This window comes from Triticum dicoccoides, chromosome 6B (genome assembly GCF_002162155.2).
Source record: "Triticum dicoccoides isolate Atlit2015 ecotype Zavitan chromosome 6B, WEW_v2.0, whole genome shotgun sequence".
Taxonomy (NCBI): domain Eukaryota; kingdom Viridiplantae; phylum Streptophyta; class Magnoliopsida; order Poales; family Poaceae; genus Triticum; species Triticum dicoccoides.
This window is the reverse complement of record NC_041391.1, coordinates 256863330-256876699: the sequence shown is the minus strand read 5'-3', so window position 1 is coordinate 256876699 and position 13370 is coordinate 256863330.

Genomic DNA, 13370 nt, shown 5'->3' with positions numbered 1-13370 from the left:
ACTTAGGTGAGTGTTTGGTTCAAGCCACACCTTAGGCAAGCCACACTGGCCCCACATGACTTACACACAAAAAATGTGGCAAGATTCCCTTAGGCTTGCCAAGGCAAAAATTGGTGGAATGTAAGAATAGGCAAGTTTGATTAACTTAGGTGAGTGTTTGGTTCAAGCCACACTGGCCCCACATGACATACACACAAAAATGTGGCAAGATTCCCTTAGGCTTGTCAACTTGCGGCTCTCATTTTGAAGAACTTATTAATAAGTTTGCCTGAGCTTAGTTGTGGCAAAGTTAGTCATGAATTAAGTTCAACCATGGAGTCTTGTAGATTATACATGTGGCAGAATCTAGTGGATGATAACCAATGGCCAGTAGTGCTCGGATTTGCCATCTTTGTACCGTCGGATTGGCTTCATCCAACGACCAACTTTAAAAGTTTTTCATACACTATATAGGGGGTATAGATATAGATGTGCCGGTCCGTTGCAATGGATCCAAAGTATATCTATTTAGTGGAGTGCACTCTAAACACATTATCTATTTATTTTTCTCTAACCTTCCGTAGCCATGCAACCAAGCCACATAAGCTTCATGGGTGCCCCCCACATCATATTATTCAAACTACGTTGATTGAAAAAAAAAATCACCCAAAACAAGATCTTCCCGTTTTTTGTTCCTATGATGTTGTGCCATGCACGTATCTACTAGTTGTATAGTGGTAGTACTAGTAATATAATAGTATTAGGAGTACAAACTTGGTAGGAGTGGTACTAATACGGAATGCTCCTACTCTATCAACGAGCCCCATTTAACACAAAATTTCTTGGCTTCCGTGCTATAGCTAGATCTTCCCCTTGTTTCTGTTTTCCAACCTGGCGGCGGGCGGGGTGTCGGTTTGCTCAACGGGCGGTCCCACATGAAAGTGAAAATGCTAGGCTGTAGGCAACACGCCTTCCCTAAGCTATGTGTCGTGCCGGACGGGCCGTGTTGTACTCCCGATTCCTGGGCGTGTGGGGGTGCGATGCGAACATGGCAGGCCTTTTCCTTTTACTAGCAATCTGCCCGTGCGTTGCGACGGATCCAAAGTAGTAGAATAGTAGTATTTGTTCACAAACTTGAAAGAAATCACTATTGTTTTGATATACTCCTAATATATTACTCCCTCCGTACCTAAATATTTGTCTTTTTTGAGATTTCAAATGGACTATCACATACGGATTATATAGACATATTCTAGTGTTTCTAGCAAGATGCCCGCACGTTGCACGAAGTTGATGGAAAAGGTAAGCACAACTTATAAATTGACGGATGGAGTACTAGTTACAGTGATGCATATAATTAAGCAAAGGGACCGCACATGTCGGTATTGACTGGAACGAGAATGCAACAACACAATAAGAATTAAGGCCACGATGATGCGATCGCAGTGGTGGTTACAGAAGGCAAGCAGAAAGATGGATCCACGAACGTACGACCTCCTCCTCAACTTAGTGCGCCGGGCCACCGTCCGGCGGCTTTTGTGGCGAGGTCGAGGTGCTTCTCAACAAAGGCATCCAAGGCTTCCAGCCAGTTGAGGAAGGCCAACGTCGTAGCGTCCTCACAGGCCTTGTAGATACCTATGTACACGATTTGCTCATATGCGTGGATGTGTAGGTCGATGAATTCTTGCAGGGCGAGGCGCCTCGCGGCGAGTGCGACCTCCAAGTGGACATTCTTCGTGGCGTGGGCGGGCAGTCGCAGGGCCACCAGTGCTTGAAAGAGGTTTCGGCCATGGAGGCCGATTAGGGTGGCAGGCAATGAGGAGCCCGGACGCGCGGGCTGGAGGAGTACAGCGATGTCGTCCGCGAGCTTCTTGAGGACGGTGAACTTGTTGCTGGTGGAAACGATCATCTGATCCAACTGAGAGTCGTAGTTGGCGTCGACGGTGGCCATACACCAGCTAGTCTCCAACACCGTCTGGAGACCATCCTCGGCACCATGCCGCAGGCCGGTGTCGTGGACCATCTGGCGCAGCCGCTGGCCGCTCATGCGCATCGCCGCCATGGGTCTGGAGCGAGCTCTTTTACGCTTAGTGTAGGTGCTTAGGCAAGTGCTTAGGTGCGTACGATGTGGTAGATGCATTGGAATCGAGGAGGGGCGCCTTTATATCAGGGCAATGAGGGCAAACTGCGTTGCATTCACATCGTGCAACCTCTTTTCCCGGACCTCCTCCCATTACTTCCCTCATGCATTAATTGAAGGAGGATGCATTGGCCGTTCAACATATCAGGAACCGCTACTCCCTCCCTCGTCTGCATTAAAGGCGTATCGGGAACTGGGATGCCCGCTGTCAAATCGAATACTCCCTCCGTCTAGGTGAGTATTATAAGTCATCTTATCAAAACCAAATACTAGTAAGACTAGCCACCGTGGGAGTAACTTCAGCAGTAACATAGAGTCCAACTCTGCAAATTTGCTTATGTGGCTAGTTACTGTAACATCAAATGTCCCAATGCAATATGAGTCTATAACCTAATAAATGAAGCTTTGCATGTTACCACACTTATGTTACTACTACCTCTGTCCGAGTTTATTGGTCCCTGTCGGTGTCAAAACCGGCGGATCTCGGGTAGGGGGTCCCGAACCGTGCGTCTAGGCGGATGGTAACAGGAGACAAGGGACACGATGTTTTTACCCAGGTTCGGGCCCTCTCGATGGAGGTAAAACCCTACTCCTGCTTGATTAATATTGATCATATGGGTAGTACAAGAGTGGATCTACCACGAGATCAAGGAGGCTAAACCCAAGAAGCTAGCCTATGGTATGATTGTTGTAATGGTTGTTCGTCCTGTGGACTAAAACCCTCCGGTTTATATAGACACTGGAGAGGGCTAGGGTTACATAGAGTCGGTTACAATGGTAGGAGATCTACATATCCGTATTGCCAAGCTTGCCTTCCACACCAAGGAAAGTCCCATCCGGACACGGGACGAAGTCTTCAATCTTGTATCTTCATAGTCTTGGAGTCCGGCTGATGATGATAGTACGACTATCCGGACACCCCCTAGTCCAGGACTCCCTCAGTAGCCCCTGAACCAGGCTTCAATGACGATGAGTCTGGCGCGCATATTGTCTTCGGCATTGCAAGGCGGGTTCCTCCTCCGAATAATTCATAGAAGATTGTGAACACCAGGATAGTGTCCGGCTCTGTAAAATAAATTCCACATACCACCGTAGAGAGAATAATATTTACACAAGTTCAATCTGCTGACGTATTTTGTGGCGTGACGTCACACCACTACCAAGCATTTACTTGAATCGTTTTTATTATACCACCTCAGCGCGTTTAGCGAAGCGGTTTCCTTGGCACGTCCTGTCGAAGCAGAGATCGTGTTCCCCTTATTCCGGGATTCCCATCAATACGGACGTGGGTAACCCAACCGCGCCATTGATTGTGGCGCTTGGGAGATAAGCGAGTTTTACCAGGCCGGTAGGGACGCATAGTCTTCGTCCGCCCATATATAAGGGGATAAGGGTCCACCTTTTTTTACCTACGCCTTCTTCCTCCCTTGCTTATCCATCTCCGCGCACTCGAGCTCCAGCGCCCAAGTCCGCACATCTCGCCTCAACCTTCTCCAGCCATGTCCGGAGCGGGAGGCAAGTGGATGGCCTCCTCCGTTACAGAGGGGCACATCGAGAAACTGCGCGGCGCCGGATACCTGTCTAGCGACATCGCGCACCGGCTGCCCAACGCGGGGCAGCTCATCCCCACCCCTAGGCCCCATGAGAGGGTCGTATTTCTTCCCCACTTCCTCCGCGAACTGGGCTTCCCACTTCACCCCTTCGTCCGGGGGCTCATGTACTACTACGGCCTGGACTTCCACGATCTGGCGCCAAACTTCATCCTCAACATCTCGGCGTTTATCGTCGTGTGCGAGGCCTTCCTCTGCATCCAACCCCACTTCGGCTTGTGGCTAAAGACCTTCAATGTCAAGCCGAAGGTGGTGAAGGGCGTCCAAGCGGAGTACGGAAGCGCCATGGTGGGAAAAATGCCCAATGTCACTTGGCTTGAGGGTGCCTTTGTGGAATCCATCAAAGGGTGGCAATCGGGGTGGTTCTACATCACCGAGCCACGTGACCCTAAATGGGCAGCGGCCCCCGAGTTCAGATCTGGTATCCCCATGCAGCTCACCTCCTGGAAAGAGAAGGGCTTGCTATGGGGTAGTTCGGAGGAGCTGACCGGACTCCAGTCCTGTCTCCAGACCCTGGTGAACAAGAAGCTTAAGCTTGTCAACGTGATGTCTTTCTGCCACGCGATGTCTTTCTAATGCCGCATACAACCTGTAGTCCGGCCAAGGACGATCTTCCCTCTTCGTCGAGCGGGTCCTTGGGCATGTTGGATGTGGATTCCCTTCCGACCGCCTCCACTCCTCGTGACGCTGACGACGCCGAGGTGGGACCTCAGGAGGGGACCCACCAGGAGGAGGAGGCTCCGGAGTCCACACCGGACTCCGCACCGGACTCCGCACCGGAACCTGCAGTGGTTCCGGAGTCCGGTAGGTGGCCCCTTCGTAAGAAGGGCAAGACTGTGACACCAGCGGCCTCCGTCCAACCGGAGGTGCCGGATAACTTGCTAGAGGCGCTCAACGGCGCTTCCATCGAAGAAGAACACCGCACTGTCATGAGTGCGGTGATTCAGAAGGTTCAGCTTGCCATGAGCGGGCTGAGCGAAGCCTGCAGCAGCCTTCTAACAGGCTTTGAGGTAAGAATTTTATGACATGTAATATAATACCGCATAGACAGTAGCCCCTGATGCTCAGTTCGGTGTTCGGAAAGAAAAGCCGGACTAAGGATCTTACAAAGATATACGCAGGAGTTCTAAAAATATGTCAATATGGGATTGCAGGCTGCGCTGCTGACCTCGGCCGCACTAACTGCGGAGGTCGATGCTTTGAGGAAAAACCTCGAGCGGTCCGAGAGCGAGCTCGGCCGTGCCAAGAAGCAGCTCGAGGACAAGGAAGGTGAGTAACACCGTATTAAATTTGTACCTTACAGAAAAGGATTTTGGTTGCAAGAGAAATAACAAGGATAACATGGGTACTCCAGTGGCCACGAATGAGGTGGCGACCCTGAAGGAGGCCGTGTCCGCGGCCGAACGCAATGCGGCCGTGGAACGAGCCGAGCGAGAGAAGCAAGAGGCGCGGGTGGCGGAGGTGCAGTAAGAGCTGCATGCTCTCATGGAAAAACATGAGGGTTTGGAGCGCGACTCAAAGACTCAAGAGTCCGAGCTTGCATCGGCTCTTGAGAGTGCCAAAGCCGCTAAGGCCGAAGCCCACAAGGCCCTCCAGGATACCGAGGATTTGAAGAAAATAACAGCGGGTAAGGCATTTTTCTTGCAAAGCAAGCATGTGAATGTGAATTACCTATTACTTACTGGAATTTGGAGCTCTCCAGGAGCGTTCACGGATCTGCCCCGCAGCGTGTCAGATGCTGCCGCTTTCTACCGGGCCTAGGAGGGGAGCTCGACGGAGAAGGTCTTCTAGTCTCAGTATGCTGAGGCCGGACATCTGGTGCCCCTTAGCGACCAGTTGAAGCAGCTGATCGAGCTCCATAAGGTAGCCGAACAGGCCATGAAGGGCCTCATAGTTCGGCTGTGGCCCAAGGAAGCCATGCCTGGGAGCTACTTCGGCCTGGTACGGCGGCTGGTGGACGCGTGTCCCTGGGTTGAGGTCGTCAAGCATTCCGCCTGCATTGAAGGTGCCCGTCGAGCCCTTGTCTGTGCAAAGGTGCACTGGGGCAGGATGGATGCTGAGAAGCTGCTGACGGACGCGCCGCCGACGGGCAAGGAGTATCGTACGCCCGAAATGTATTATAAGTGTGTCCTGAAGGGTGCCCGCATGATTGCGGGTGAGTGCTCCAAAGATGTAATATTTGAGTAGACTCACATTTTGTTATCCTGTGCGCTAAAAACTTTGTTCATATGCGCTAAGCAACGCTTGTTAATTTAAAATATTACCTTCTATGCGACCGTTTATCAAATCTGAGAGATGGCAAGTGGTCGGCTTCAGCCCCCATGCCACTAGTGCTGGGGTGTTCGGGATAAACTTGAGCACTCTTGTTCCCATGTTTGGGTCCATCTAGGGAGGTGCTCAACACAACGAACGAGGCAACCGGACTTATAATGCTTGAACACTCTCACTTAGCCATAGAATTCTATAATTTTAAATTTCGGTGAAGCCCCTAGTGTTCGGAAGACCGAGTTCAGGGCGCTATCCACGCCTGGGCCGGACGAAGTCGGTTCCTCGCTCTAAGCGGCATAAGTCCTTAGGGACTCGAAAAAACCTCTCGAACAGCGACCAACTCTGGCCTTATCATGACGGTCAGTTTTAGCTTTCTCCACTGAGGCGCTCGCCCAGCTCAACCGGGGCGCAATCGCAGTGGTTCTCCCAGTGCTACCTTAGCCGATACAACGTAACGTAAGGTACCAAAACATGGGAGCCGGGCAAACTCAACTATTGACCCAAGACATGATTCGGAGTCGATGCATATAATGCTATAAGTTCGGGGTGCCGCACTTGTGAAAGTGTTCAGACTTATTACACCATAATGTGGGGAACTTAAGCCCCTGGTGTATTTAGCCGTACCGAAGTGTACGGATGCAACATGTCATAAATGAACATATATAAGAAAGAAATGCAATTATAAGCAAAAAGCGATGCATTATTTACTCCAGAAATACTGCCATGAATGCAGAACAATACAAATAGTGCGGTAAGCAAGGGATTGGACTATTAAACATGTCCCCCTCCAGGGGTAGGCTGCGGAATGGTGTATTAAACAGATTTAATGCTCGTAATGGAGACCACCTGAGTGTTCGTCGTAGCCTTTCTCCTTCCCTGGCTGTTGCATCGTGAGCTCGGCAGGTCTACTGCCGGACAGGGCCTCTGGTGAACGGAGTCCTATGGGTAAGAAAAAAGAAAAAAGAAAAAGAGCGACACACTTGGGAGCCCCTGGTGTGGTTGAGCCACACTCTGGGCCTGTCGTGGTCGTGCCCCTCCGCTCATGCCCATGGTATCTCCAGAGCGTAATGATGTACGCGAAGGACTAGTTTTGCAATTATGCAAGGGCTGGGGTTGAGGCCGCATTGCTACGCGTGCTCGAAACGTGCCAGGTGGTCTTGTTGTAGGTTACTCCGGGCGCGTTTGGCCATGTCCGGTCGCTTAACGGCCGGACTCGAAAATTGCCTTAAGAGGCTGCTCTGTACTTCTGCCGCGAGAGCCGCTGTGTGTTCCTCTGTTCGGAGGGAGCGTTCAGTGTTTCCATTGACCGTGATGACTCCTCAAGGGCCTGGCATCTTGAGCTTGAGGTATGCGTAGTGCGGCACCGCGTTGAACTTTGCAAATGCGGTTCGTCGAGCAGAGCATGATAGCCGCTGCGGAACGGGACTATATCGAAGATTAACTCCTCGCTTCGGAAGTTATCCGGGGATCCGAAGAGCACTTCTAGTGTAACCGAGCCTGTACAATTGGCCTCTACACCTGGTATGACGCCTTTGAAGGTCTTCTTTGTGGGTTTAATCCTTGAGGGGTCTATGCCCATCTTGCGCACTGTATCCTGATAAAGCAGGTTTAGGCTACTGCCGCCATCCATCAGGACTCTAGTGAGGTGAAATCCATCGACGATTGGGCCTAAAACCAATGCGGCGAATCCGCCATGGTGGATACTGGTGGGGTGGTCCCTTCGATCAAAAGTGATCGGGTAGGAGGACCATGGGTTGAACTTTGGGGCGACTGGCTCCATCGCGTATACGTCCCTGAGTGCACGCTTCCGCTCCCTCTTGGGTATGTGAGTTGCGTATATCATGTTCACCGTCCGCACTTGTGGGGGGAAACCTTTCTGTCCTCTATTGTTCGGCGGCCGGGTCTCTTCCTCGTCATCGCTATGCAGCCCCTTGTCATTGTTTTCGGCAATTAACTTTCCTGCCTGCTTAAATACCCAACAATCCCTGTTGGTGTGATTAGCTGGCTTTTCGGGGGTGCCATGTATCTGGCAAGAGCGGTCGAGTATTCGGTCCAAATTGGACGGGCCCGGAGTAGTTCTTTTGAATGGCTTTTTCCGCTGACCGGGTTTACAGCCTATGAATCCGGCATTGACTGCCGTATCCTCAGTGTTATCGCCGTTAATGCGGCGTTTGTTTTTGTTTCGACGCGAGCTGCCATTGCGGTCCTTGGTATCCGGACTGCCAAATTTTTTGCTGAGGTTGTTACTGCGGGCTAGCCAGCTGTCCTCTCCCACGCAGAAGCGGGTCATGAGTGATGTGAGGACTGCCATGGATTTCGGCTTTTCCTGTCCTAGGTGCCGGGCCAGCCACTCATCACGGATGTTATGTTTGAAGGCTTCGAGGGACTCTGCATCCGGACAGTCGACGATTTGGTTTTTCTTTGTTAAGAACAGTGTCCAGAACTATCTGGCTGATTCGTCTGGCTGCTGAATTATGTGGCTTAGGTCATCGGCATCTGGTGGTCGCACGTATGTGCCCTAGAAGTTGTCAAGGAATGTGGCTTCCAGGTCCTCCCAACACCCAATTGACTCTGCTGGCAAGCTGTTAAGCCAATGCCGAGCTGGTCCTTTAAGCTTGAGTGGGAGATATTTGATGGCGTGAAGATCGTCACTGCGAGCCATGTGGATATGAAGGAGATAGTCTTCAATCCAAACCGCGGGGTCTATTGTGCCATCGTAGGATTCAATGTTCACGGGTTTAAACCCTTCAGGGATTTGATGATCCATTACTTCGTCTGTGAAGCATAGTGGGTGTGTGGCGCCTCTATATTGGGCTATATCACGACGTAGCTCAAGCGAGCTTTGTCTCCTGTGTTCGGCCCGGCTGGAGTTGCTATATCCGGCGCGACGATATTCGTCGCGCATCGTGGGGTGCCCGCGTGATCCGTAGATCGACCTTGATTGTCTTGGCTTGTCCTCCAATATGTCTCGCAAGTCCGGCGCATTCCCCCGTGGCTTCGTACTTTTCGAGCGGTGCCGGGGTACGGTTCTGGTGGAGGGCCTAGAGGTCTCTCTGTCGCGGCCACGAGGTGGTCGGTCTGCCATATTGTGCGCTGGTGATGAAGGTCTATATGCCTCCTCCTCTAATCGCGGGAGCAACTTGCGTTTGGGGTAGCTTTTGGAGGGGCGTTCGAGTTCATGCTCTTCGGCCGCGAGGACTTCAGTCCATCTGTCGGCTAGCAGGTCTTGATCAGCTCTAAGCTGTTGCTGCTTTTTCTTTAGGCTGTTCGCCGTGGCCATTAGCCTGCGTTTAAAACGCTCTTGTTCGACGGGATCCTCGGGCACGACAAATTTGTCGTCGTTGAGGCTTGCCTCGTCTCCGGAGGGAGGCATGTAATTATTGTCCTCTACCTCTTCATCTGCCGCTCTCTCGTGGGGGCTGGCTTCTCGATCCTCCTGTGCTGAATCCTGCTGGAGGGGGTTGTTTTCGGCACTCTCTGGGGTGTTATTATCTTTGGTGCCGGAATCTCCATTCTTGCTGTGGCGGGATTTAGAGCGGCGCCGCTGACGCCGACGCTTGGGCTGTTTCTTGGAGGAATCTGCCTTTGCTGCTTCTTCGCCATTCCCATCCTTTGGGATGTCCACCATGTATATGTCGTATGACGAGGTGGTCTTCCACTGCCCCGTAGGCGCTGGTTCTTGGTCGTCTCCGGCATCGTCGTCCATACCGTCGATGTCTTCGGAGTCATAGTCTAGCATGTCGGTTAGATCGTCGACAGTGGCTACAAAGTGGGTGGTGGGTGGGCTCTGAATTTCTTCGTCGTCCGCATCCCAACCATCCTGACCGCAGTTCGGCCAGGGCTCTCCTGATAACGAGGGATACTTTAGCGAATTCAGAATATCGCCGAAAGGCGAGTGCTGAAAGATGTCTGCGGTGGTGAACTCCATGATCGGCGCCCAGTTGGATTCGATTGGTAGGGGCGCAGGAGGTTCGGAGTCCGGCACCTCGGAGTCACGAGCTTCACAAGGGACAAGGTAGGTATTCGGCTCCATCGCCGTAGGAGTTGCAGCCCCCGAGGCGGTGTCTAGCCACCCATCCTCGATCTTCGCGGTCGGCTCCGAATTATGAGTCAGAGCGGACTCATGTGCGGCCTCCAGGGCACTGTCCGGCAGCAGAGCTAAATCATGCCCATCGTGACAGTGCGGCGCGCTTGGCTGTGGCTCGGATCCGTCGAAGATTAAGTCTCCACGGATGTCAGCCGTGAAGTTTAGACTTCCAAATCTGACCTGATGGCCAGGGGCGTAACTTTCGATCTGCTCCAGATGGCCAAGCGAATTGGCCTGCAGTGCAAAGCCGCCGAATACGAAGATCTGTCCGGGGAGAAAGGTCTCACCCTGGACTGCGTCCTTGTTGATCATCGAAGGAGCCGTCAAGCCTATCAGTGACGACACAGAGGAACTCTCTATGAAAGCACCAATGTCGGTGTCAAAACCGGCGGATCTCGGGTAGGGGGTCCCGAACTGTGCGTCTAGGCGGATGGTAACAGGAGACAAGGGACACGATGTTTTTACCCAGGTTCGGGCCCTCTCGATGGAGGTAAAACCCTACTACTGCTTGATTAATATTGATGATATGGGTAGTACAAGAGTGGATCTACCATGAGATCAAGGAGGCTAAATCCTAGAAGCTAGCCTATGGTATGATTGTTGTAATGGTTGTTCGTCCTACGGACTAAAACCCTCCGGTTTATATAGACATCGGAGAGGGCTAGGGTTACACAGAGTCGGTTACAATGGTAGGAGATCTACATATCCGTATTGCCAAGCTTGCCTTCCACGCCAAGGAAAGTCCCATCCGGACACGGGACGAAGTCTTCAATCTTGTATCTTCATAGTCTTGGAGTCCAGCCGATGATGATAGTCCGGCTATCCGGACAGCCCCTAGTCCAGGACTCCCTCAGTCCCCATTGTATTTCGTGCCAAATTATGACCATAGATTAAACTAAGAAAATGTTCATGCATGTAACCAACCATTACATTTTTCAAAACTATGTTCAAAGACGAATCCAATGAGATAATTTTTCTTGACATGCATTAACATTTTGTTAGTTAAATCTTTAGTCAAAATTTGGCACAAACTATAAAAGGGACCTATAAACCAGGACGGAGGTAGTACCCATAGTGAAGGTAATAACATAGTCTAGGGATATGTGTATGTTACTAGTGTATGTTACTCACCATTGTGGCTAGTCTAACACATAGGCGTGGTGCATTAACTCTCACGTTGTTTCTTATTTTTTGGCATAAATAGAGGAATCAACCAAAAGAGATGTGGGGCTTGTATGCTTTTAATGACTTGAGACTATCAAACATGACATGCAGTGGTCAGTTCGTTGCACAAGAACAAATACAACCCATGTTAGCACACACGCATCTTATAGCATCACATCCAATGGCTATAAAAGATGAATGAGACCAAATTATATCTCATCTAGATGAGGTATAGCAAAACTATATTAATAATACTTAGTACTCTTGCGCAATGTATCATATAAGTATCATGTAGTACTTTATTTATTTCCATGTATGACACATAGTTCACGAGCGCTCTCTATATGTACCACCTTTTTTTTAATTTCAAGTTTTGCTCCATGGCGCAATCCATCGATACTACAACTGTACAAAAGTGGAGCATATACATTTTTTAAAAGGCTAGAGGGGGGGCAGTCTAGCTCGGTCGGTTTCATGAGAGGCGATGGCCTTTGTGATTTGACGGCTCATTAATGCTGTCAAATCGAATAGTACTGCACCGCCCACTGCACGCCCGGCGCCTCCATTAAACCCTCCGTTAAACCCGCATGCAAACCAAGCATCCTACTCCGGCCACACGTCTGTTCATGAGCGGGTCGGAATTAAACACAACACTGGCCGAGCTCCTCCCGTCTACCCTCAGTTTAAACGAGGCCAGACGCCGGCTAAGCTCCTACCGTCCGCCCTCTATTTACACGAGGCCAGACAGACAGCGGGCAAGAATCGCACCCCTCCGCCACTCCCCCATCTCCTCCTTCACCATTTTCTCCACCCTTCCGATGGCTTCCGACGAGCCGTTCTCCGGCATATTACCCGGCTGGGAGGCCCGCCGAGCCCTCCGGATACGGGCGAGGCCGCTGGGTGCTTCACCAACCTCGCTTGGCCCGACGGAGCCAGTTGCCGCCCCAAGAAGGCGCGTGGTTCAGCAACTCGCCGCTCCAGTTCAGCTCGACGAGGAGTGGCGAGTTGCTCCACGCCAGCACGGCGGCGAGCACGCCGGTACGGGCGCCGTCGCTGCCGCGTCGTACCGCGCCCCATGTGTCTGCGGTGGCCGCGCCTCCCGTGTCTGTGGGCGCGCCTCCCGTTCCTGCGGCAGCGCCGTGCAGGCAGAGACAGAAGCCGGGTGCACGGAGAGCGACCAGTCGGTGGCCAGCTTCTCCCTGTCCGCCGCCATCATCGAGGAGAAGTACAACACGGGAGGCCGCTGCCACTTGGGACCCATGAAGGCCACTGCTGAGGCGACGACCGCGGATTCAGGTGGTTTCTTTGCTGCTTCGTCTCTTTCGAGGACCTTCGTGGACCCCACAAGTGTCTGACGGACATGAGGAAGACAAAGGGATCCGCGGGCGGCCATTTAGAACTAAAATAAGTCTAGATATATCCATTTCTAGGACAAGTATTTCCGGACGGAGGGAGTATTAATTATACAAGAGAGCCAGATTGGCACCTCCTAGTTCATGTAAATGTAATGAAATGTAAAGTTAGTACAAAGTTGAGTCATCTATTTTGGAACGGAGGGAGTAGTAACAAAGAAAAGGTTGCCTTGTTAATTAACAGAAAACAGGGTGAAAACTATCACATGAGGCCGGTAAAAACAAGGCACACTGGGTTCAACGTCATCGTCACTACAGTTGTGCGCGCGTGAGAAGTCTACATATCGAGGGGGCTACCGAGCGAGGCACCGAGACACAATGTTTGAGAGAGAAACCAATTGACAGTTTATGATCAGATCGAGTTGTCACCCTTCTGCTGTCATTGATGGGGGGGAGGGAGAGAAAGACGTATCAAGAGTGTGCGTGGTAGGCACAGAGGCACAACTAGAGAGTGTGTGTGTGTGTGTGTTTGAAAGAGGAATCGATAGATTATTATCAAGATCGATGTGCCACCCTACTCCTTTAGTGCCGGATAGTGTGTGTGTGTGTGTGTACGTTTGAGAGAGAATCCAGTCGATAGATTAGTATCAAGATCGAGGTGTCACCCTACTCCTTCGGTGCCGGGTATTGTGTGTGTGTGTGTGTGTATGTTTGAGAGAGAAGCCAATCGATAGATTAGTATCAAGATTGAGGTGTCACCCTACTCCTTC